A 26,228-nucleotide genomic window follows, 5' to 3' on the forward strand; every position below is an offset into this window, starting at 1 on the left:
TCGTATGAAGGAAGAACTGGTTTGCATATCTGAACAAAATTCTGTATATCAAAGTTGAAAAGTTTTTACTGTCTTATGAAAAAAGAAACATTGAACCTAAAAAGTAAATGATCAATCTCAGACACATTAATAAATGTATTTCAACAGAATATACATTACAAGATTTACACCATACTTGCGACGTCGCAAGTATTGTTGAGCATTAAGGCTTTTACGTAACTAAGGTATTTCAACATTTTCACTATATAACTATAAAACAATGATAATCTAAAGAAAGACAACCAATCACATATCAATTTAATCTTTACCATCCAAGTTTGATTTCTTAGCAATACAGCGTTATTTTCCCTCTTTTTCTATGTAATTTTGGTTAAATAAACGATGGAGTCAATTTAATTTTTACCATCCAAGTTTGATTTCTTAGCAATACAGCGTTATTTTCCCTCTTTTTCTATGTAATTTTGGTTAAATAAACGATGGAGTCAAGAGGTTGTTTATATTTTTATCTTTCTGTATCCAAGATGATAAACTTGATATAGCAGAGCAAGTGTGTCTGCCAAACATTTACCATTAGGGAGTTTTAGCCTTGGCCAAAAGTTCCTTTGGAGTTCATGTTCCTCCTTTACACGAAAGCTACCCTCTTGTAACTATTACAAAGAGAAAATGTTAGAAGAGAGACTAATTTGGCCATACCAACTACTTTTACAGTAGCTTGTCGCCATTTAATATTAGTTAACAGAACAAATGACTGATTCATCATATTAAAGTGAAAAATATTCATAGCATTTTGTTTAAATCACGATTTATCATTGTTAACTCAGCCTATGCAAAAAGACCAGCAAACTTGAAAGAAGCCAGTTTAAAAAAAAAAAAAAAATGCTAATACCGTTTTTAATCCTCTGAAATGCCACTTGCACAATTTATTGTAGATAGACTCTTTAATATGATAGAATGACCGGGTTTAAGGCTAACATATGATTAACATGTGATGCATTTAACATTAGGATCTATTAGGCAGGACCTAATAGTCAAAGGGTATTCTGTTAATAGGTGTGGAATTCTAAGTATTTAGATTTTGTTATTTTCTTTCCCCTTTATTAGTCTTTAATTTTCCATCAAAATAAGAACTTTATGCACACAATGCGTCAGACGGGACGACGAGAGTCAAACTAGAACAACCAAACTAAGTTAAAATCAAATAAAACATATCCATAAATATTTTCTGGCTAATGTAACTAAATTTTATACATTAAAGTAAGAGGGAATCGACATTTAGTAAAAAAAAAAAAAACTGTTATGAACAAACATTTTAAGCATACAAATATAAAAAGTTATTAAAAGTCATTTAAATATTTCAAAATACTATTTCCGTGGACAGTTTATTTACCTTCGTCTGCAATGCAAGGTTGTCAATGAAAGGGGATAAATCAAGAGCCCATGGTCAGAAGATGAGTAAAGAGAGACTGGTTCTGGTGTCCTTCACGAAGTCTTACTCAGCTACTGAACAACACCACAAGGTCAAGGGAACATCCCCTTCAAGATTCTTAATGGACAATTCGAGAAGGGATGTTGGAATCAAGGTAAACCGGAGTAGCTTTGAAAACATTAAAGCCTCTATAGTCTTTTTTTTATATATGGCGACAATGCTTATAAAAACCACCAGCACGTTTTAAAGCTTGTATATAGTGACTGGAATCTTAATTAGCCACAAGCTCATAAAAGCAGGTTGAAACGTTTGACTTGCATAGGCAAATAATGATTTTGTATCCATTACAAAAAATCATTATAATTCTGTAATTTTTGTAAGTTCATGCTCCGGACAACTTTGGAGTCAAGTTGTAAGCTCACAGCTCAAGCATCCATTGATGAACTTTGCCATTCTGAAATTCCTGACGAGATGGTGGGTTGTTTCAAGTCAAAATTCATTAGACTTGGCCATTATGAAAGGAATTTATTCATATTCTACAGATATTCATATATTCTTAGTGTTTAGAAGGCTGCAGGGATAGTGACCTATATGATTTTTCCACTTCTGTAGAACAGGTTATCTATGTGGCACAAGAAAAGGATAATCATAAGGGTTAAATCTAGAAAACTAAATATGTTATACTGGAAGTATTAATAAAGGTTATCCTATACTGGGTGTATTTCCAAGTAATCAACTACATTAAATCTCCCCCTCTAGTTGTGTCATTCTTTCTGCTTATGATTTTCATTTGCATTATAAGTGCTTTAAGATGGTATCAGGTAACTAGACTCAATATTTAAGTTAACTGCTTAAAATTATCTTTTCACGAATTTTAGTTACATTGTAGGATATTTAAGACGCGTATCTAGCATTATCCCTTCATAATAAACCTTTTTTTTTTTTGTTTAATGCTCCAGAATCAATGGGTTTAACTAACCTTGGTGGTTTAATTATGCAGTAGACAAACTGCACAATCAAGACACCTTGATAGAAACAAAAAGATTGTTACTCTGCCATTTAGTTCCAAGATCGTATTCCAACTTTTATCTAAAGTAATATGGGGTGAACATTACAGTTAGCTCATCGGGCAGAGAAAGGCGTACGGAAGTGATGGTTGTTGACCTTGACTCTGGGTCCGGTTGTATCTCGAGGGAACTAGTGTCTGGAGGCTTATGAGTAAACACGCATGCACATAAATAAGAGTTTGATAGAGAGACTTAAGATTGGTTTTTGTTTAGGCCAGCTGAAATACTATTGCATTCACTCAGACCATGGTAGGAGTCAAACGTTAATTAGTTAAGAATAATAATGAATAAATTGTTTTTCAATAGAATTATGGTACTAAAGTCTGAGATTCATTTAGTAGCACGACTCATTTTACATTTTCCTTGCGTAATGGGGAGATAGAGAAAATAACATTCCCCTTCAATATGGTTTTCACAAACCTTGACATTATGCCTAACCGTATTCTAGAGGGAAGTTGGCCATTCGTCAGTCCGGCTCAATGAATATCGGACGATGACTGATGACTCAGTCACAAATGTTAAAATGGTGCTGCTCACCTTAAACAGTTAAGAATGTCAAAAGAAGCATTTCCGTCCGGTATGCACGTCTGTTCCCTAACAGGATTAGTTGCAAGGGATTTCCATGCAGTAGAACGGTGTTGTTGACATGTGTTTGGATGGAAGTTTAGTCCACAACATCCAGAGCTGGAAATAGGAATGCTAATTTGCGCAGAGCAGCATCAGGCTAAAGACGACAGCGGTTGAATAGCAAGACATAACCAAGGTCTATAGACCTTGGACATAACTGCCAAGGGTTCAGAGGTACTGTGTGTTGAGGGGATTAATAACGAGTACAGATAGGGATCGAAGCGACGACGCTGCGAGGAGATTTGGAGATTCGTACTGTGCACCTCGAGAGATGGGACCTGAATTAAAATTATAAATAGAGACCAACTTATGGTCGTCATGCCTTTGAAAATTAAGATTCTCATGATATCTCACAGACACCAGTGTCTGAAATATATATAAAAAGCATTTCCAGAAATCTTAAACCATAAAAGCAAATTATTTCTGTAATCAATCATTTGCCCTTTACTTTAATAGATTTTCTTGTCATTATCTTATGATCTGTGAAAAGATATTTTGTGAAAGTATCGCCACTGAAATTGATATATGTTGAAAATAAAATTACCAAAGTATCGAATAAAAAAGGGAATAAACATCATAAATGAAATAAAAAAAATTCTAATATAGCCAACTTCTGCGTCTTGTCAAATATATAGATGAACAGATTTCCTACATGAAGTAGGGTACCGTTATCTTTGGAAAGGACATCCCACAGTCTTGACCAGGGCTTGTAACCCTGGTAATCACCTTGGTCGAAGCTACAATTTACGTTGGTATTATCATTCCATTACAGCGACCTATAACTGGAGGGCATTTAGTTTCCTTAGTATCATTTGCTTTTATATCTGTTTGTGGTTAAGGAGCGACAGAATTTTTTTTTTTTTTACTCTTTTAGCATTATCTAATAAATAAGATCTTGGAACAGGCCCACACTAAACTTAATTTTATTCTAATGTAAAGGTTAATGAATATAGAAGGTAACCCAATGATCTTGTCAAACTACTAGAATAGATACTATGAAAAATAAAGCAAAATGCGAGGCAATCCTGAAAACATTTTTGCTATCATGTTCAATACGCTCTCACATTGGTAAAAAAAAAATAAAAAGATATGGTTGGTTAATTGAAAAAGTAGTGGAGAACAAACTATTAATGATCCCCACAGAGTAAGATGAGGTACCTCGACATTAATAATTTAACTTACAGCCTTTCAGATAAGAAAACAGACTTCTTGGTCTCAACGAAGAGAGAGAGAGAGAGAGAGAGAGAGAGAGAGAGAGAGAGAGAGAGAGAGAGAGAGAGAGAGAGATGGCTAGGTCACTGATCCGACCAAGATATTCGAATTAAGTCATAGTGACTAGTTCAAAGAAAAACTAGGCACCTGAACCATTTTAGACTAGAAAATTATGGATTATTCATGACTATTTACTATTTTAAATATAAGCTTTTTATATATATATATATATATATATATATATATATATATATATATATATATATATATATATATATATATATATATATATGTATGCATATCCTGTGTACAATAAATTCATAGATTATTAATTTCCCCATTTGCCATGAAGAGGGACTAAAGGCAATTACCCGTTCAAGATGAACCAGTTCTCACGTGTTTTATGCTGTCTAAGTTACTGCTAATCTAAGGTTGATCATCTTTGCTATTAAATTTTAGGAGAAACCCTTATGTGCAGTATACATAATTCTTGTGAAAAGATTTTGGTTCAAAGAAAACCAAAACTAATATTGCAATGCAATTACATCCCGTGTTAACTTCTCAACGAAGGGTAAACATGCCCATGAAATCCAAATTACTTTATATATATGGTCATGAATCTCACGAGTTAATAGATAAACTTCTTATACGCAAAGCATTATTAATCTTAATTTTGCATACGTTTAGGTAGCATGTTTAATATCCCAAAGACTGAATAAACGTTCTAATATTTTCTTTAGATTTTAAGAGTTCGGGAAGTAGACTTAAACAATTAGTCTTTCTCGGTTTAGACATTATGAACCAACCATCACTTCTACGCTCGTGTGCAAATGAGCTTAACAATATAACAGACAAAAGGTAGCTTAAAAGAGCATTCCCACCCCGGTCAAGCTTAAACCAATGAACGTATTTATTTAGTTCTAATTGCCAGTGTTTGCATGACTAATTTACTTAATCGCAATCTTACGGAACTCAACACTGAAGTGACGTGGGGATCTTATGTCAAACAAAGACTTTTGTCCTTTCTCAGAGCCTAAAGTGTCAATTGAATACAAGCTACTCTTACAAACGTTTAAGATACTGAACGAAAATGAACCAAAATATTTAAAAGAATGCCTGAACAAACTAGAAACAAATTTTAACATAAGACACGAGTGACAAACATAGGCTATCTGAACCAAGTACAAATAGTAAATTTGGTGAAAGGGCTTTTAGCTACTGTGCGCCTAGACATTATAATAAACTGCCAACTGAAATGAAGGACCTAAAGGGAGAAATTGAATTTAAGAAGAAACTAAAGACATTATTTTTCACAAGATCATATGATTTGGAAGATGCTACAATCAAAGAATTGTACAAGTTAATGAAAATGTTTCGTTAGATGATTAATATGGACCCGCCCGAGAAGTAGTTCACTCTACTTCAGTGGAGGGTTGGATTTAAACCCAAAACAAGCAAGCAAGTAAAAAGTGTATTGTAAAACTTATGCTTGTCGATATATACCATTATACGCTATCAATAAAAGCTAACTTCTAAACACTGTGGATGGCCAAAGAAAAAAAAAACTTCGGTAATAAACAGCAATAAATTTCTTTTTAAGCAATATACACCTAGTACTTAAATAAACAAACAGACTGTCTACTTAAAAAAAAGAAAAACATAGTCCGTAATTTCTTTTCCTAGACATACAAACTACAAAAGAAAACCTAAAGAAAAACATGAACACTCTTGAAAACTCCTCATAACTGAGTAAATCTTGGCTGCGTACCTCGAGGGAAAACTTTCTTCCATGTGTATAATTCCTTAGTACTTCAAGGGTGGAGAAGTTGTAAGGGGGTCATTCGGAAAGTAATATATGGAGAGAAATTACACGGTTACTTTCGGGGAGTAGAAAAAACAAAAAAATGGAACATACTGATTTTATTTCTTTACTAACAAAGGTTAGCCCTTTAGCTTTCTTTCAAAAACAGCAGTTCACAGGATTTCCGGAAAAGTCACGAATTAAGGAAATTATCTTGCAGATTCTATTTTCAAGTGATCTCTTATCTGTTCTGAATACCAGCATCTGTTCACAAAATTTAAAAACTAGAATTACGATTACTGGATGTAGAGTAAAAAAATAACCCTTGAACAACAAAATGCAAATATGACTGAAAACTCCGAACGATTATCAATGGAGAGCCTATCACATCTAATCAGATTCTAAACAGTAAACTATACAGTGAACCCCATGAGGTGCATTGACAGCACCATTTCCCGGGGGAGGGCCTTTTATATATGGAGGTTTGAAAATCGTTGTACATACCTTTGGAATCAATGTATCTGATAACTTGCTCAATGAAGATTTTTTTTAATGCAGCAAAATATAATAAAAACTTCCATTTTGTTTGTTACTACACCCACAAAATTTTAACTTCTAAGAGATATACTCAAATATGTTCCGAATGAAAAAATATGTTTGACCTGCACTTCAATGGAAAGCATAAAAATGAAAAAGAGGCTCTCAGTTTTATATATCAAGTGACATCCAAATGTCGGAACACAGAAGGATTCAGATTGACGAACTAAAATGCAGCCAAGATATTGGAAGGACATTTTCTAATACACAGAATCCAAATATTTTTTAATTGTTCGGGGAAGTAAACAGTTGCAAGACTTTGACAATATTTAGAAAGATATAAATAAAATGATTCATATATATTCAAAAGCCCATCAAGAAACCTATTAATAAAATAGGCACCCAGATAGAAAGTGGACCTCAAAGTAAACGAGGAAGAGCAGAAGCAATAGAAGATAAATAGTCAGAATCGTGTTTAAGCGCGTGATAACAATATTAGCCCATCAACTTTATTTCAGGAAGGAAGGTCTCCTTCCCAGGTATGGCTCGAGCATACGGTTGAAGGAATTTTAACTATTTGCTATCAAGGTTTGAAATAGATATACAGGGTTATAGGACTTTGATTTGAGACTGTCAGTGAGAGTAATATTCTATATATCTTTGTAGTATCCAGAAGACAGATATTTTAGAATAAAAGTTTCTGGCGAACAGGACTAGTAGATTTGTTATGGTAGGCTAAATAGAAAACAATAACCCACTTTCTTCGTTTTAGTTTCTTTTTAACAAAACTTGTGGGAAAAAAAAACCACGAACACTAATGGTGTCAACAGTCTTAACAACTTGATTAAATTCCTTTGATTAGGAAAAGAGCTGATGTTACCTTGAAACATTCCAAGAGTATAGCTCCCTAATGAATTTGGGAATATAAAGTCTTAATTCAGTTTAAGAACTGAATTGCTATTTAACCGGTTTATATATCATTTAAGAAAAATTATTTAGTTAAAAGACACTAGCCATAAAATAGTAAGTCAAATCTGTAAGAAAAACAGGTTTGAACCCAAAGATGTTAAAAATGTAATTCTACAGTGTTTTTTTTATGCATATTCATCTATTGATATGGGAATTATTAAAGTCTGAGCACTTGCAGTCTGTAGATCTAGTAATAATGAAGAAAACAATCACGCGTCGAGAGAGAAGAGACCCCAGTATACTGTAGGACAGTCAAATTGTGTACCCACACTTGGCAAATTGGAGGAAGAGCTCTTTGGCACCTAACGTTAATGGTAATCGATTGTGTGGGAAAGACGACCAAATTTAATTCGGCGGCTTGGGTTAGAGGGGCTTTCTGAGTGGGTATGAGGCGTCGCGTCAAAGACCTTTTAAGGAGAATTGGTAGTTGACTGGGTGGGACACGAAGGGCAAAGGTCTTTTGGGTAAAAATATGAGGAATATTGATTTTATTATTCTAAATGAATTATTGCCGAATTTATTAGTGACCGAGAAACAACCGAGAGGAAGTTTTTATATAGGGGAATTAGCTTGAATTTAGATGCTGCTTTCAATAAGAAAAGTTAGAACATAAGAAAAGCAAAGTACGTAAGATTTTTCCTTTACTAAAACTTTTAACATTTTACTCTTTAAAACATAAAATTTTAAATTTGCACCTAGGGAATCACCATGGAAAATGTGATTAATTTTAATACAGAACATATAAATGCTGCAGTGAACGGTAGGGGGGGATAATTAACCAAATCCCAATTAATGTAAAGTCATAAACCAACATTAGTAATTGAAATACCACCAGAAATGTTCGCTAGTGTCCTAGAATATAAGTATATAAAAGGCCTCGTCGTTGATATGAACAAACCATTCAAATTTTCTCTGAAGAGGTCGAATCCTAAAATGAAATGTCATGAAAATAGATTTAAACACTAAAATGCAAAATAAGGAAAATATAACTCATTTAGGTTTAACATTTAAGAAACATTCACTTAGGTTACATGGTCCAGAAACGAATGTAGAAAACTACAGGATACACATACGACATACGAATGTAGAAAACTACAGGATACACATACGACATCAGATAACTGTAAGACTCGATAATAAAAACGAAATAACTTTCTATTACACAGTCATACAGTTAACATTATTGAATATCAAGCACTATTTAATATTCAATGGTACAAGTAAATCAAAATTTGACTACAAAGTCGAAGATGGACATGATATCAATGACAACCCATCGGTTACGTACATTTAAAAAGGCATTCCAATCAAGTTCGACCATTCCAGAAAGGTCTGCCCATTTTTCGTACCTCTAAAAATAAACAGTTTTTATGAAACCTATATCTTCACAATTAAACGCTGAAGTAACCAAATACCTTTAAGAAGATTGGTGTACGTGTTTGGAGTTTGGACGGCAATAGAGCACAACTAGATGGTCACTGACAAGAACGCACTCCTGTAGCGAAAATTACGGGTAACACCAACACACGTATTTATTCCCAGCTAACTCGGCAAAACTGCTTAACTACTATTGAAGAAGAAAACGATCCTTATTGGAAACAACTGGTAACGGCCAAAAGTTCGAAATCACAGATGTTATATAATTTGTGTGCTGTTAATAAGTAGTTACGCTTTATTGACATGAGCAAAACTCATCTCACAATCTAAATTATTTTTACAATATTTCTAGTCTTATAAAATTTAACCTAAGGAAACACACACACACACACACACACACACACACACACACACACACAAAAACAGTAAAAAAAATCATATACAGTAACAATTTAGAAATGTGAACAGTTTAATCAATTTTTATATCAAATGACAAATGATATCTGAGTACAGACTCGGGTTTAAAACTTATCACACAAGTGTTCACAATTTCTTAAATGCTTAGAAACTGCAATCTACCAAGCTCATTGTTTTCAGATAAACTAGAAATAAAATTTATTCTATTTACGATGCATTACTCTGGTTTACTATCCAATTTACAATGCTTAAACACATAAACACATCTATGTATACGCACACACGCACGCGCACACACACAGACATATATATATATATATATATATATATATATATATATATATATATATATATATATATATATATATATATATATATATATATATATATATATATATATATATATATATATAGAGAGAGAGAGAGAGAGAGAGAGAGAGAGAGAGAGAGCAAACACTTACGAAAACGAAAAAGGTTCTTTGGTATAATCTATGCCATACCTTTAAGCATAGTATCATATCATTCATGAATTTGATAAAAAATGCATGTCATGGTTATATAATGAACGCATTTTCTCTTTTTGTTTCATAGAATCGACTTTACATTGTTCATCGTCTGAGAAATGGCGTTCGCCAAGGATAAGCTTGATTATCTTCAAACTTTTTTTTTTTTCAAAGATCTATTTGCGATGGAATCCCAACTATTAACGATCGTTATGAGATTGCATTTTGACAAATTCCCAATTGTGTGATTACAGGAAGTAGTGTTGAAGAATGGCAATCAAACTACTCGAATGTAGCCCCTCGTGCAATTTAGCAGGGAAATTCTCTTTGCCAGCCTGGCAAATACTTATTTGATATTACTTACATCATAAATGCGTGCTTTATTTTTTCAACTCGTCGTATTTGATGCTTATCATTGATTTGTGTCTGCCACAAAATTTCAGAGAACGCGGGAATTATCTTAACTTATTTCAGAAGGATCCCATGACTTAGAAGTTAATTAAGAAGTCATTAGGGAATCTTATTGGGATAAATGTAACTTTAAACATTTAAATTACCTGGATATAATGAATATATTATACTTCTTCAATTCATGAATCCGGTTTTTTTATGACATAGGCGTAAATATTTAAGGTTAAAGGTGGTTCTCTTTATGCAGTTAGAATGCATATGTACTTCAAACTATCACAATTATATTTTTCACAATTATCCAGCTGTGTATTTGACTGGAAATTTTCCTTTATTGGTACATAACCGTATGTACAGTATACAGTATTTAAACGATTTCCACAAAAATCTGCAGTCCAAGTACCAAGATTTACCGAACAATAGGGATTCAGTTATTTTTTCATGATTTCAATATTATGAAGGACTACCTTGATATACATATTAATTCTCTGAAGTCTTTCATAGCTGAAAAATAATGATATTGCAAGCAACTGTGATATATATATGACAAAATCTTTCTCATCCACATAGATACTTATATCTAAGATAATAAATAGGCAAACACTATAGAATACAACCCTGAATTATAAATGAATCACAAATTTATATCCCGTATTAAAAAAAAAAGATATAAAACTTATGGGAAATAAATTTATTTCTGTATAACTAAAATATTATATCAAGTTGGACCCCGATCAATCATAATTGAAGTACAGCCTTGGGGAAATGGCACAGTCAGGTCACGTGTGAGTCAGAGGGGTTTATAATATCAAGTGGGTTTTCTTTATTTTTCCTATTTTCGATACACGTAAAATGGAGTTTTGGGAGTTGATGTCTGTGAAGGGAACTGCCCTCCCTTCATTTTATCTTCGTTTCCTTTGAAGAAGCAATATTGGGATATTGATGATAAGGAATGACGAAAACGAGCTAATGAATGAATAAATGAATACAAAAGTTAGGATCAAACATGAATATGTAAATAAAAATATAGGCTAAACATTTCTGCTAGTGATCAGAATAAAGGGGAAAGAATAACCATCGTTTCTTTAACAAAAGACTTACGTCGGAAAAAATGAAGATACAGAAATACGAACATTTCTATAGGAATCAAAGAGAAGTTGTGTTCCCAATATATATATATATATATATATATATATATATATATATATATATATATATATATATATATATATATATATATATGCATGTATATATTACTAAAAAAAAAATCATATGATTCAGGCATAAACGCAATCAAAGCTTTCCAAAACTGGAAGAAAAAAGATATGGATAAACAAAGTGTTCAAAACAAATATGACGTCACAACAACTAATTTCTAACCAGTTTATTGTAAAAATATTGCATGGTCCTTCAATAAAGTCTGACAGTCTTTTTTTTTTTTTTATAAATCTTTGATTATTCCATAGTTTTGCCTTGTAAAGAATGAAAGCCTATTACAGTATTGCAGAGATTGGAAATATATCATTCAAACAGCAAGATCTATCTTGAGGATGAATATACTTCGGTGGCGAATAAAACTTATCTATCTAATGATTACAAGTATTATAGTCAGTAATGGAAATTTCCAGTTAAACTAGGTGTATGAGAGAGAGAGAGAGAGAGAGAGAGAGAGAGAGAGAGAGAGAGAGAGAGAGAGAGAGAGAGAGAGAGAGAGAGTTCTTGAAAAGACATAAGGAACATAATTGTTACGAAAAATAACTGGGAAAGGGATATGAAATTCAGTATCAAGAAAATCCTGTGGTACATATCGGTTTTGTATTACTGAAACATCGAATATTGGAAGTTTCTCATACCCTAAGCACAGAAGTAAAATCGAATAGCGTTTTGGGCCTCGTGTCTCCTACATTGATATATGCAATACATATTTAAAAGAATTATTCTAGAGACAATTTTTTATGCAGGGATGAATCATGCATTTGTTATGCTTACTAATATTGGTATTGGAAATTGTGTTGATTTAAGCAAACGTAAATCAATATTGCATTTTATATCTTGATTTCGTTTTAAGTTTTTTAAATCTAATTTGATACTTTATGAATTTTTTTTCTTGCTAACAAATAGTTAAGACTTTAATAATAAGTTGAGGAAAATTCTTTTCAAAAGGATGATACAAATAATGTAAAATTATTTGTCGGTATACAAAAACTATGTTTGCACACATTGTCCTAAAATGTTAGATTTATTATCAAGATCACCAACACGTCTTCTTTATATGGCAGTAACCATGACGAACAAGAAGATAGTAAAAGTGAAGAAGATCCTCCCTGATATTTTCAGGGTCATGTCCATAGTTTTAAAATGCATCTAAATTAGAATCGGTGCCGGTTTAGTATGTGGCCTACCTTTTTTTATTCTGGTTTAGTATGTGGCCTACCTGGCTTGTTAGGTTAGGCTAGGTTAGGTTAGGTTAGGTTAGGTAAGGTAAGGTAAGGTAAGGTTAGATTAGTTTAGGTTAGAATACATACTAAAACAGATAGAATTCCGTACGCCATATTCGAAAGGCAGGCCACATACTAAACCGGCACCTTAGAATCAATAATATGGTTTCATTACTCGAATTGCAGCATCGTCGGGGCAGATACTTCGGAAAGCGCGAAAAAATAAAGAAATAAAGCGAATACTGTATAACTATGTAAGAACAAACGATCTATAAGTAAAGATAAAAAAATACCCTTTTTAAAAAGTGAGTGTCTTCCACAAACTTCCGTCCAAATCAGGGTTCTTAGAGGTGCTTCGCCCAAGTCACGCCCAGGAATATAAGGTGGAAGGGCACCTCACCATCGTGAATCATGTCCCTGTCTGCATGTCTGTCTTTACCGTGTATTCTATAACCTTCGTTTGATAGGGGTAAAGATATAGGTAATTTACCAGTGGGTTTGAAGGCTTATATCAACTAATGTTTGTAGGTATTTAAGCACATATGAGAGAATATGAGTATGTGGTCACCTGTGTGCGTGGAATGAATGTTTTGTAGATGGGATGGAAGGGATGATCTCTATTTTCAAAATACTTTTATTTTTGTTTTTATAAGTGCACCTGTTTAAACTCTTGACACTTGTTTTTTTCTTATATTTTTTTGGTACTGTGGATATCAGTTCAAAATAATTTTCAAAAGATAAATCGTTTGACTCACCATCACTGGTGTGAATATTTCCTGATAACGTGTATATCAACTTTCAAACACATAGCAGTTGTACTTAAATCCTAGCATTCATTAATAAAGGCTAGTGGTAGTTACTGACTTATATCCACTTATAATAGATGACCTGGATATATGATATTTTACTTATATGAACACTAAATTGCTGTCTGATGATGATTCAGCAACTTTGCAAAACTTGCATTGCCCTTTGAACAGTGCTGAGTGGCCTCCAGTTCCGTGTGTTCTTCTGGCCTTACAGTTGATTATGCTCAATTTTGATTTTTTTTTCACCTACACAATGCTTGTCTTGCTATAGATTATATAAGTACATATATTCTTTAGCCATTTGTAAAGTGCTTTGCCTTAGGCTATCAAATACTTAAATCTAGACTGTAAGAATGTTAGTTGATAAATTCTTGTATTGAACATTTTGAAGTGCTACATAATGTTTTTAATGTAGGGATTTGAACACATAATTGTGCAATATTGGAACATTTTCTATTCCACAATACTAATTTTGTATTCTTAGCTTCCAAGCCCTTTCCTTATTTCACGAATGCCTTGTTATTCTTAAAATACGAATTCAGATATTCTCTGAAATCTTAATTGTAACTAATTTTTAGAAAACATAGGAATAAGGTAACTCAGTCCTCAGCATCGACTGAGCTCTGACCCTCAATTTGGATGTTGGGTTGTGAATATGTTGCTTTCTTTCTATCAAAGCTTAAGGTTTGAATAACTGACTTGGAAAACAAAGAGACCATAACTTCAAAGGAAAGAAATACAGTATGAGATACCAAAACAACTCTATCATGATCAAGGGTATCCAAAACAGGAAACGGCGACTTTTCCTCGGAAGTAGGCTCTTCCTCTTTTCGTCATTGGTTGTCAATTAAGCCTTTCTAATTTTATTCAGTTTTAAAGCTTATTTAGTAGGTTTTTGAAGAGCTACTTTCAATGAGCGGAATATTATGAGTAAGAGTTTACATACTAGTAATTTGAATGCAACATTACTATGAGCAGAAATGATAAAGTAAAGTATCAAGGCTTTTATAGAAATTACCTCCCCTCTGCAGAGTGCCAATTTTCATCAAGCGAAAAAGCAAAGCCCAACCAAGGAACTTGAGTCCCTTAATTGGCTTGGTATAATGTGGTATTTCTTGGAAAAAAACACACAACCTCTCTCCTAGTCTAGTCAAGTATTCCTTGAAAAGTATGTGGGGACATTTCTCGACAAAACATTGCCTTACTGTTGGCTATAAAAGAGGCTGCGTCAGAAATAGAGTGACGAGCGAGTTAAATGACACATACTTTGTTATAAGTAATGCTAATGATGTAGACCCTGAACAGGGTACACGGAACATGGATAACATATTTCTCATAAAAAATAACTGCCTTCTTATCTCTTCCCACTGCTCCAAATATGTCCTCGGTAATAATAGATAATAGGCATTCTAGTAAGGTACACATCCTGTGCTATGCTAAGTGTACTTTCTTGGGTATAATCTTTAAGTGCTACTAGTAGATTCATCTATAATGAAGAGTATTGTATCATGTCTGGGGAGGTATTTTGTAAAGGTTTCTTTACAGCAGAACGGAATCAATGACCCAGCTTTTACTTTTAACGTGGACTTATTGGTGCTCCGATATAGAGACGCTGTCTTCAGCGTGTTCTGTAAGTGCAACCTTCGAAAGCGGTATATATACTGTTTATATATATATATATATATATATATATATATATATATATATATATATATATATATATATATATATATATATATATATATATATATATATCATCATCATCATCATCATCATCAACATCTCCTACGCCTATTGACGCAAAGGGCCTCGGTTAGATTTCGCCAGTCATCTCTATCTGGAACTTTTAAATCAATAATTCTCCATTCGCCATCTACTTCCTGCTTCATAGTCTCGGCTATATAGACCTAGGTCTTCCAACTCCTCTAGTGCCTTCACCATGATCTCATCCACATATGGCACTTGAGTAATTTCTCTTATACAGTAGTTTCATTTCTAATCCTGTTCTGCCATTTAACTCCGAATATTCTTCTGAGAGCCTAGTTCTGAAATCTACAAAATCTGTTGGATATAGATTCATTGACATACCACGATTCATGTCCATACAGTAACACCGATCTCACTAAACTAATATATATATACAGTAGCCCTGATTTTATATGTAATTTTAGGCGATTTAATTTCTAATTTTCACTAAACCTAACCATTGCCTGACTTGTGTTCTTCAATCTTTCATTAAACTCCAATTCTAAAGACACTGTATTAGAGGTCATAGGTCCTAGATATCTTAATGATTCCACTTTATTAATCCTTTCTCCTTCCAATAATATTTCATCTTCCATTGTATACTCCGTTCTCATCATCTCTGTCTTTCTTTTATTTATCTTGAGCCCAACTTCATGGGATATTTCATGCATTCAAGTATATATATATATATATATATATATATATATATATATATATATATATATATATATATATATATATATATATATATATATATATATATATATAAAACACCAACGCGAGGTATACTTGTTATTCCAAAACATAGACCTCTCTACTTGAAGGGTAAGTACGATGGGATATGCATTACTTTTTCTTTGCATCGTCATAGCTTGTTTTTAGAAGCTGTAGTGGTCTCGGTTAAAAGAATGGGTGAAAATCGGAATAATTATGATGACAGTAGCACTTTATTTCCATAAAGCCTTGTATCAAAGAAAGCAAAAAAATATATAAAGGTACAAAACCCGTAGCAAATTACTTTTCGCTAGGGTGCTTTGTCTCTACTTTCAAAACATTTCATCAGACTTCCTGCTTAAGGTTAGACAAAGGAATAAACTGCGCGACTTTACATGAAAAGGTCTTACTGAGTTATTTTTAAAATTATATAATACTCCGAGAAGCCCCATCCCAAAACAATCTCTTATTTTTATTTTTCTCTCCTCTAAATCACTGGATTTAATCCGAGGTTGATCAAGTTTTTCATTTTTTTTTTCAGAAATAATTATACTTTGGGAGTGACAAAATTGCTCTTTTTTAAAAACTTAAAACTCCCCGTGCGAAGACTCATATATTTCTTTTCCCAAGTTGATCCGCTATGACCTTATTCTAATCTATTCCACGAATGCCCAGAAAGTCGATGCAATCAATGCACAGAAATGCTTCCGGAATTTCTACTCCCATGCACCTGATCATCTCACTGACCTCAATCGTTTGCCTCTAAATTAAACATCACGCTTTAATAAACTCATTTTGTCACCGACTATTAAGAGTTCTGAGACACATTCGTCTCAGATCTGACATCCAGATGCTTACATGATTTTTTTAGAAACCCAAATTCGAAAGTAGACACACGACGCCACAATTTACGCGAAGATGCAAAGAGATCAAGAAAGCGAAAGTCAAGTGATGAAAGATGTCGTCATCCTGCAATGTCCTGTTTGATACAGACTTCACTGGTATCTATTATCTTGAGTATGCGGAAATTTAAATGATTCTAAGTTGTATCCTCTTATCATTTTCTATTTGCCTGTTGTATAATGATAGGAATTCACGTTTGCTTCTTTCTCTGAGACTACCCATCTCTAGCGGTTTTTAGTTAAAGGTTTTAGTTGTACCTGCGTTTTTGTTTTGTCTTCGAGATTCCATGGTCGTTAAGACTTAGACTAGTGTATGGAGAAGGGAAGAAAAGATATCATATGAATGGCTGTGTTGGATTTATTCTGTATTCGCTGACATAATGACCATGCTGGAAATTTTTCGAATAAAAATCGCATATGGACCTCGAGTTTTCAACTTTCACATTTTCATTAGATATTTCTATATGAATGAATATCTTTATAACTCTCTCTTTTTCTTTGCAACACCAATGTCAATTATGATTATGGAATGAAAACCTTTTTTAATTAACTAATGAAAATATCAAATGAGATTTGTAGTCAAACACCCAAAGGTAGATAAATTTTTGCTGCATCTTCTTATCAGTTTTAAGAGACGTATAGGATAACAACGCTGTGGTACTGGAAAGATAAACTTTTCAAACAATGACAATTAAAATATTAATAAAAGAAACCGTGAGCTCTTGTGTCACATGAATTCAAAGTTGATCTCCCCTGGTAGCGTTTATGATCAATAGTTTCATTCGTTAATAGAAAAAATAATTGATATAACACATAGCATTATTTGTCGTAAAAGTATTACCTAGAGTTAAAAGGTATAAGAAAAGATTAATATCATGATTTTTCTCTTAGGGATTAGATATTCTTTTTCGATGAATTAATTTTCAACGAGAGGAAATCACTTGTACATATATTAGTTGGTAATGACACTAATTCTTCATTATAAACTTACAAATGGGAATAGATGCCGTCATTAATGCAATAGAAAAAGAAGTTTAAACCTAAAATTATTCTCTTTACTTAGTAAAGCGAATTTGATAGTGAACAAGATGACTGATATCTATGTACATATTCTTTGAAGCAAACTTTGATATTTCACTGGTTTTAAACCTGCGAATTTGAAGATAGCAAAACAGTCGCCTGATATCGCAGCATATGGAGATATTATTAAGTATCATTTGTACCATTTTCTGGTGCACGAGCTGCAAGGAAAAAAATGATTACGCCACCCCACTCTCACTTTCGCACAACTTCTAACTAATTTTCCACCAGCGAATCTCTCTTTTCTTTCTGTCGTCTTTTCAATTCTGTGTCTTATCTTACGGTGCCAGCCATTATTGATGGTACTTAGTGCCTCACGGAATTGCTTCTTTTGTTTGCATAACTCGTGATACAATAGCATTGAGTCTGATAAGGGAAACTATGAATGGACTACTGCACGTGATCAGCGTTGCTGCTCGTATATTGCACGCTAATCTTGGCTTAGGCAAGATGGAATGATTGCTCATACATTTTAAGGACCTTTATTTGTCAAATCATTACTTTTTCTAAATTTTCATAAAATGAAACATTATTACTTATGTTGAATGAAAAGGTTGTGTTACTGAAATTCGATAATCCAATGACTAATATAACATTTAGTATGTCTGATTTATTCTCTGTACTGGCGTCACAGTACAACTATCACCAAGAGCTTCTTGTGCTTGATAGATATGATACTAGTCCTGATAGACAACAATTCTTCAAATAAAAGTCCACGAACATAACACTTAGCTATATAGTTCACCAAAACAGTTCTAATACGTTTTAAAGAAGTTAATTCTGTTGTGTCGTCTGACTTCAAGTGAAATGAACTCTTACTTGCGTCGTCTTATCACTTATATTCTATAAACATCACAAGTATGAATTTATGACCTCTACTTAAATAAAGCAGTTGATTTTAGATTATAAAGTACATCTGTACAGTGGGAGAATAAACAGTATGTCGTATATATACTTAAAGATTCTCTCTCTCTCTCTCTCTCTCTCTCTCTCTCTCTCTCTCTCTCTCTCTCTCTCTCTCTCTCTCTCTCTCATATACACACAGACATATATATATATATATATATATACATGTATATATATATATATATATATATATATATATATATATATATATATATATATATATATATATATATATATATATATATATATACAATGTATCTGTGTATGTATACAAATAGATGCGTGTGTAAATGCCTTTACAACTTTTTTTCTGAGAGAGGGAGTAGAGCCAGAAGGAATTACCTTTTCTGCAAGTATATAAGTGATGAAATGTCTCACCACGCACACACTATGTATATATGTGTATATATACGTATATATACGTATATATATAAACACATTATATATATATATATATATATATATATATATATATATATATATATATATATATATATATATATATATATATATATATATATATATATATATACACGTGTGTGTGCGTGTAAAATTTGATTATTTGTCAGCTTTATTGACTATTAGAAAAATGCTGTTCAATACACATTAGCATCTCTTAATAACAAGCAGAGCATGAAGCCCATAAAGTAGCTTTTCTTGAAATAGTTTATTTTCTTACGAAATAAAAAGATTAAGTTATTTCGAAGAGGTTTTCTGCTCTAAAAAAGCTTGTTTATTTCGATGTATGGCCTATTTTCAAAGTATCCTTATGCTACAGTAAATCTAAGATTTCGAGGTTCATATCTTGATGTATAAGAACAATAATCCAACTTGCTCTTTACACTGAATAATTTCTCTCTTTTCTTCCAAATGAAAATTATTCGAAAGTTGCGTCATTTATTCAATAATGAGAAAACAACTATTGCCTTTGTTTGAACTAACAACTAAAGTGTCATCTAAGAGAATACCAGTAATAGTAATTTCTAAAGGAATGCGATTTTTTGAAAAAAAAATATATATAAATAAACATACAAAGAAAGAACAAAAGAACGCTTACAAACCGGCCAATTCTCGATACAGCAACACATAAATGTCATTCTAATTGTTCTGGCTTCTCAAGGAGAGACTGTAAAATTTCATTGTCTATCCTTAATCGTCAACCTGTTTCTAGTTAACATTCATTTACATAAGGGAGGTGTCCTGCACGATGTTGAATGTTTTTTTTTTTTTTTTTTTTTTTTTTTTTTTTTTTTTTTTTTTTTAATAAACGAAAGTGGTACACTAAATTATGTTTAAGGATCCTGCCATGTTGGGGGAATTGAACATCTCTTGCATACTTATATCTGTTCTAAGATAACTGGATTACAACGAGTTTTAAGAAAATACGTAATGCTGGTTACTTTGATATAAGGAATTATGAAATACCATAAAAACCGGATTTCAAAACTAATACACTCGCTTTTTTATTTAACGGTTTAAAATATACTTTTGCCTTAGACAAATCTGTTTTTTTTTATGAATTGCAAACGAAAATTATATTACAAAATATCAACTACGATAAAAAAATAACTAACCGAAAATGATTTTTTTTTGTCTCCATGATCTATCCTGAACAGAAAGATTGATTAATCTATGGTCAGGGTTACATTAATCCAAAATAAATGAAACAGAAAATCGTTAATTTAAAGCACAAGACACAACAACTTCTCAGCCAGACCTTGGGAGAGACTTTCTCATTCTCGACATTCTACGCATTGTCGTTAGGATAGGTGCTATGTTTGGAGTCCCATTGCTAAGTTTTACGAGATGAAAGTTTCTCTTATCTTGAGAGAGGTGGAAGAAGAATTAAAATCGTGTAGCTCCTGTGCGTTCGTTTGCACCATATAAGTGCGTAGGTGTAGCATTCATGGAGAAGTTGAGTTTCAAGACTGGATTTCAGCGTGCTTAAATATACGTGTACATTCATGGTATATTCATACACTATATAGCACACACATGCACACGCACACACTAATAACTATGACATATATATATATATATATATATATATATATATATATATATATATATATATATATATATATATATATATATATATATATATATATATATATATATAATTATATATATATATATATATAATTATATATATATATATTTATATATATATGATTTTATATGTATATATATATATATATATATATATATATATATATATATATATATATATATATATATATATATATATATATATATATATATATATATACTACACACCTACCTTTTCCACATTAGGCAGTTATATAAACCAAGAGGTGCCTCCAGTAAAAGAACAGTATCATAGCAGTCATGTCCATCTTCATCCTACAACTCCTGAATCGTGTACGAACCTCCTGTGCCTTAAAGTCACTTCATACAATTTCATAGTAGGCTTATTTACAGCGCATCGAGCCCTACAAATACTTCTGCATTTACCTTCCTTTCACTCTATTCAATCCTTTTTAGGCCTTCCTCTCCTTCCACCTCTTCTCCCTTCTGAAATATAAACTTTTTCATTGGCATATTATCTTTCATTCTTTCTATATTACCAAGCAACCAAGCAATAATCTGATTTAATCTATTACCTGCCATAACCTTTCTATCACTTAATACACATCTCTACACTTCACCTCTTTGCATCTTATCTAATGCGACTTGTACTACATGAACAGTTCATCCCAAGTTTCAATTGTTTATCTTTCATTAGCTCTTATCATATCACTTCATTTCCATAAGGATTTGATTCACTTTTTCCTTCCTCTTTTCCACCTCGGCCTGGATATTAGAATTAACTGCCTGCCTAGTATTATGAACAGTATAGTATTGTCCAGGGAGATTTGAATGTAAAGGATGGTCAGAGTTATGAAAAATCTTATGCAACATGCATAATGAACTAATTGAACGACGGTGCCAAAGATTAATATCTAGATCAGGAATAAGAAATTTATTAGACCGTAAGTTTCTGTCCAACAAATTAAGATGAGAATCAGCAGCTGAAGACCAGACAGGCGAACAATACTCAAAACAAGGTAGAATGAAAGAATTAAAACACTTCTTCAGAATAGATTGATCACCGAAAATCTTGAAAGACTTTCTCAATAAACCAATTTTTTGTGCAATTGAAGAAGACACAGACCTAATGTGTTTCTCAAAAGTAAATTTGCTGTCGAGAATCACGCCTAAAATTCTAAGTCATACAAATTTAAAGAAACATTATCAATACTGAGATCCGTCCATGACCTATTTACGACCATACTTTGAGTTTTGTTAGGATTCAACTTCATACCCTATAATTTGCACCATGTACTAATTTTAGCTAAATCTCTATTAAGGGATTCTCCAACCCCAGATCAACATTCAGGGGATGGAATTGATGCAAAGAGAGTAGCATCATCTGCATATGCAACAAGCTTGTTTTCTAGGCCAAACCACATGTCATGTGTATATAGTATGAAAAGTAATGGGCCAAGAACACTACCTTGTGGAACACCGGATATCACATTCCTTTAATCACTATGGTGCCCATCAACAACAACTCTTTGAGATCTATTACTTAAAAAATCAATAATAATGCTAAGAAACGACCCACCCACTCCCAACTGTTTGAGTTTGAAAATAAGGGCCTCATGATTAACACGGTCAAAAGCAGCACTAAAATCAAAGCCAATCATACGAACTTCCTGACCACAATCAAGGGATTTCTGTACAACATTGGAGATTGTAAGAAGGGCATCACATGCTCCAAGGCCTTTACGAAAACCAAATTGCAAACTAGGGAATAGATGATTACCTTCAGCAAACCTATTAAGACGTTTTGCCAGAAGACGTTCAAAAACTTTAGATAATATTGGAATTATGGAAATTGGGCGGTAATCAGTGGGACTTGAGCTACAACAAACACATTTACATAGAGGAGTAACATTACCAATTCTCCAACAAGTGCTAAACGCACTCGTCATTTCTCAAATTTTGCATGGATCCTGCTTCCTATCTTGCTCCACTTATTCGGTGACTCATCTATTTTCTCTTTTCATCATCATCCATTACAGTATTTCCTAAATACTTATTCAAACTAATTGCTTCCGCTCTTCTACTATCGACATTAACATTCCTTTCTACTCCCTGGTTTCCATTTGCCTTCATCACAGTATCCTTGCTCCTTGTTACTCTCAACTTTCTACTTTATCAAAGCCTTTCAAACTGTCAGTATGTTTTTAAAGTTTCTCATTCCATTTCCCGGTCAGCATTGTAACATCTGTAGACTTCAAGCATTCCACAATCCCTCTACGAGTTACTTTCTTATCCCATAGCTTTGTCCTTGCCTCCACTACTGTTTTTATCTGACATCATTGTTTATCGCTCTAAGAACTCACGTACCTCGAGAAATGAAAACAAAAAAAATGCTTCCCGTTTTTTTGGTAACACAATGCCAAGGCCTGGGTCACTGTTGTTGATATCATTCCATTCAGACTATCGAGCAGGACCAATTTTCACACCAATCCAGGCAATCTTCATTCTACATAATTTTAAAACTCCTACAATTTTATCGTACAAATACTTTTAATTGCTTTCAATAACTTATCATCCATATAAACTATCATTAACATCCTCCACATTGCATCTTTTTCAACACTTTCATAGCCTTTGACTGGATCCATGTATGCTACATAAAGCTTCTTTCCTTAATTATTAAACTTCCTATCTTACTGTTTCATAATAGGGGGAGAAGATCAAGATGAGGGAGAGAAATAGATGGTGAGATAAGGTGAAAGATGATATGAAGAGAAGAGGTTTGGTGGAAGGGGGTGCCTTTGATAGAAGGCATTAGAGAGTATGCATCAGGCAACCGGGTAGATATAACGTGGGGAAGAAGATTTCATTAAAAAAATCGTCTAAACAGAGACAGTTCTTTTCCCATCCTTCCTTAATGACATAAATAAATCAAATTTCTACCTTACACTTTCCTGATATTCAGTACTACGAAACGTTATGTCTTTTTATATCTTACAGTTATCACCTTTAACTTCATCCAGTGAAAAAATTGTTCCTCTCACCCGTTCTTTAGGAATATTTTCCTTATCCAGACATATTTCATAAACCCTGGTAAACATTTAATGACTTATCCACGCCACAGCATCTAAATTTTAAACCCACTCCCACCACACCATGTGCTTTTTAATTTTTCAACCTTTTAATCACAGTTCTAATATGTTAAAAGTCACTGTTACAAATATTGTTAGCTATACATCAATCCCTTTAACAAATCTTCAAAATACTCATTGTATCCACCTAATTCTGCAATAATGTCGGGCAGCATCTCTCCACTTGCGTCTATCATTTATTTGGTGTATATAATTTATATGCATGTATGCATGTATGTATGTATGCATGTAATTATGTATGCAAGTATGTCCCCTATATAATTAAGAGCAATTGTATATACTGTATATATATACATATGTATATATATGTATATAAATATGTATATATATGTATATATATATATATATATATATATATATATATATATATATATATATATATATATATATATATATATACTGTATATATATATATATATATACTGTATATATATATACTGTATATATATATATATATATATATATATATATATATATACTGTATATATATATATATATATATATATATATATATATATATATATATATATATACACACAGACATACAAACACCCATATATATATATATATATATATATATATATATATATATATATATCTATATATATATATATATATATATATATATATATATATATATATATATATATATATATATATATATATCTTTCTGTCACGCTAAAAGGAATTGTCAAACATTTGACTACTCGCACTCTCTCTGTCCATCGAGTAAGGAGAGAGGGAGTAGTCATACAATGGTGAGAGGGGGTACCCGGAGAGGTAATTAGGAAAAGGAGAGGGGTAGGAAGGGTTGAATCTGCAAGTATGCGTGTGCATGTGCATATTGGCCTTGTATCTAGCCATCTTTTTGACGGGTCGCGTCAAATGTTCCTTCAAGTTGGTTGAATTATATATTCATGAAATTCTTATTTTCATTTGTAGTGTCAATAGTTACTCTCTTCAAATTTCAATTATAATTCTGTGTATGTATGCCATTATGTTTTTGTGTGTGCACTTTTGAGAGAGAGAGAGAGAGAGAGAGAGAGAGAGAGAGAGAGAGAGAGAGAGAGAGAGAGAGAGAGAGAGAGAGAGAGAGAGAGAGAGAGAGAATGTGCAAATGGAAGAAGATAAGTGTTCGTGCGAAAGTGGAATGGAAATACACCTGACGCTCCGGGTACCATCGGTAAAAGTAGACTAGGATTGCATGAGAGTGAAATGCGTAAACGAGAAGAATAACTGGTAATTCTTGTGTACTTATGCTATTCTTTTTACAACGTAACGCATGTCTAATTAGAGCGAGGTTTTGAATTCATAATAACGCGTTTCTTTTATGTGTGCAAAACAGTATTTCTTTTTGAAAAGAGTGAATATGAAACAAATTTATTTCTTTTGTTATCACTTGAATCTTCAATGCATAACCAATCAACTAAGAGTATGTGTTCGCCCATATCAGTACGAAGCTTATGTATATAAACAAATGCGTATTATTATTATTATTATTATTATTATTATTATTATTATTATTATTATTATTATTATTATTATTACTTGCTAAGCTATATAGAAACTATAAATGAATATGTTCGAATGAAGAATCAATTGTTATAGAATTGTACAATAAAGTTTATGGCATCTCTACAAAAAGAAAATACAAGTCACGGTCTCCAAAGAAAAACGGAATAGTTATGGCAGGAGTGAAACTGGCAATAAACAAATCTTTTCCCGGATTATAAGGCTAAATAATGGCTGGGAAATGGCTTACCATAAAAACATGATGCATTTTTTTTATCCATGACAGAGATCTCCATCACAAACATGAATGCTCATTTCATATTCACCTTTATTCATATACTTGTGTTAATATATAACCATCTACACACTCTACCTTCTTTATATTTATGCATATATATACATATATATACCTATATATATAAATATATATATATATATATGTATATATATATATATATATATATATATATATATATATATATATATATATATATATATATATACATATATATATATATGTATATATATATATATATATATACATATATATATATATATACATATATATATACATAT

General features: G+C 32.3%; 1 protein-coding gene across 2 annotated transcripts in view; it reads right to left on the bottom strand.

Annotated features, from left to right (window-relative positions):
* Nucleotides 1-9,200, bottom strand: part of LOC137654569 (uncharacterized) — a 30,720-nt gene extending 21,520 nt beyond the window's left edge. The window contains exon 1 of one of the 2 annotated variants that reach the window (XM_068388313.1): nucleotides 9,055-9,200. The gene's annotated coding sequence lies outside the window, so the exon portion shown is untranslated. The remainder of the gene's footprint in view (nucleotides 1-9,054) is intronic. The other variant, XM_068388314.1, reaches the window with a different exon arrangement.
* Nucleotides 9,201-26,228: the final 17,028 nt, after the last annotated feature.

The sequence above is a fragment of the Palaemon carinicauda genome, chromosome 15 (assembly GCF_036898095.1).
Source record: "Palaemon carinicauda isolate YSFRI2023 chromosome 15, ASM3689809v2, whole genome shotgun sequence".
NCBI classification, from domain to species: Eukaryota; Metazoa; Arthropoda; class Malacostraca; order Decapoda; family Palaemonidae; genus Palaemon; species Palaemon carinicauda.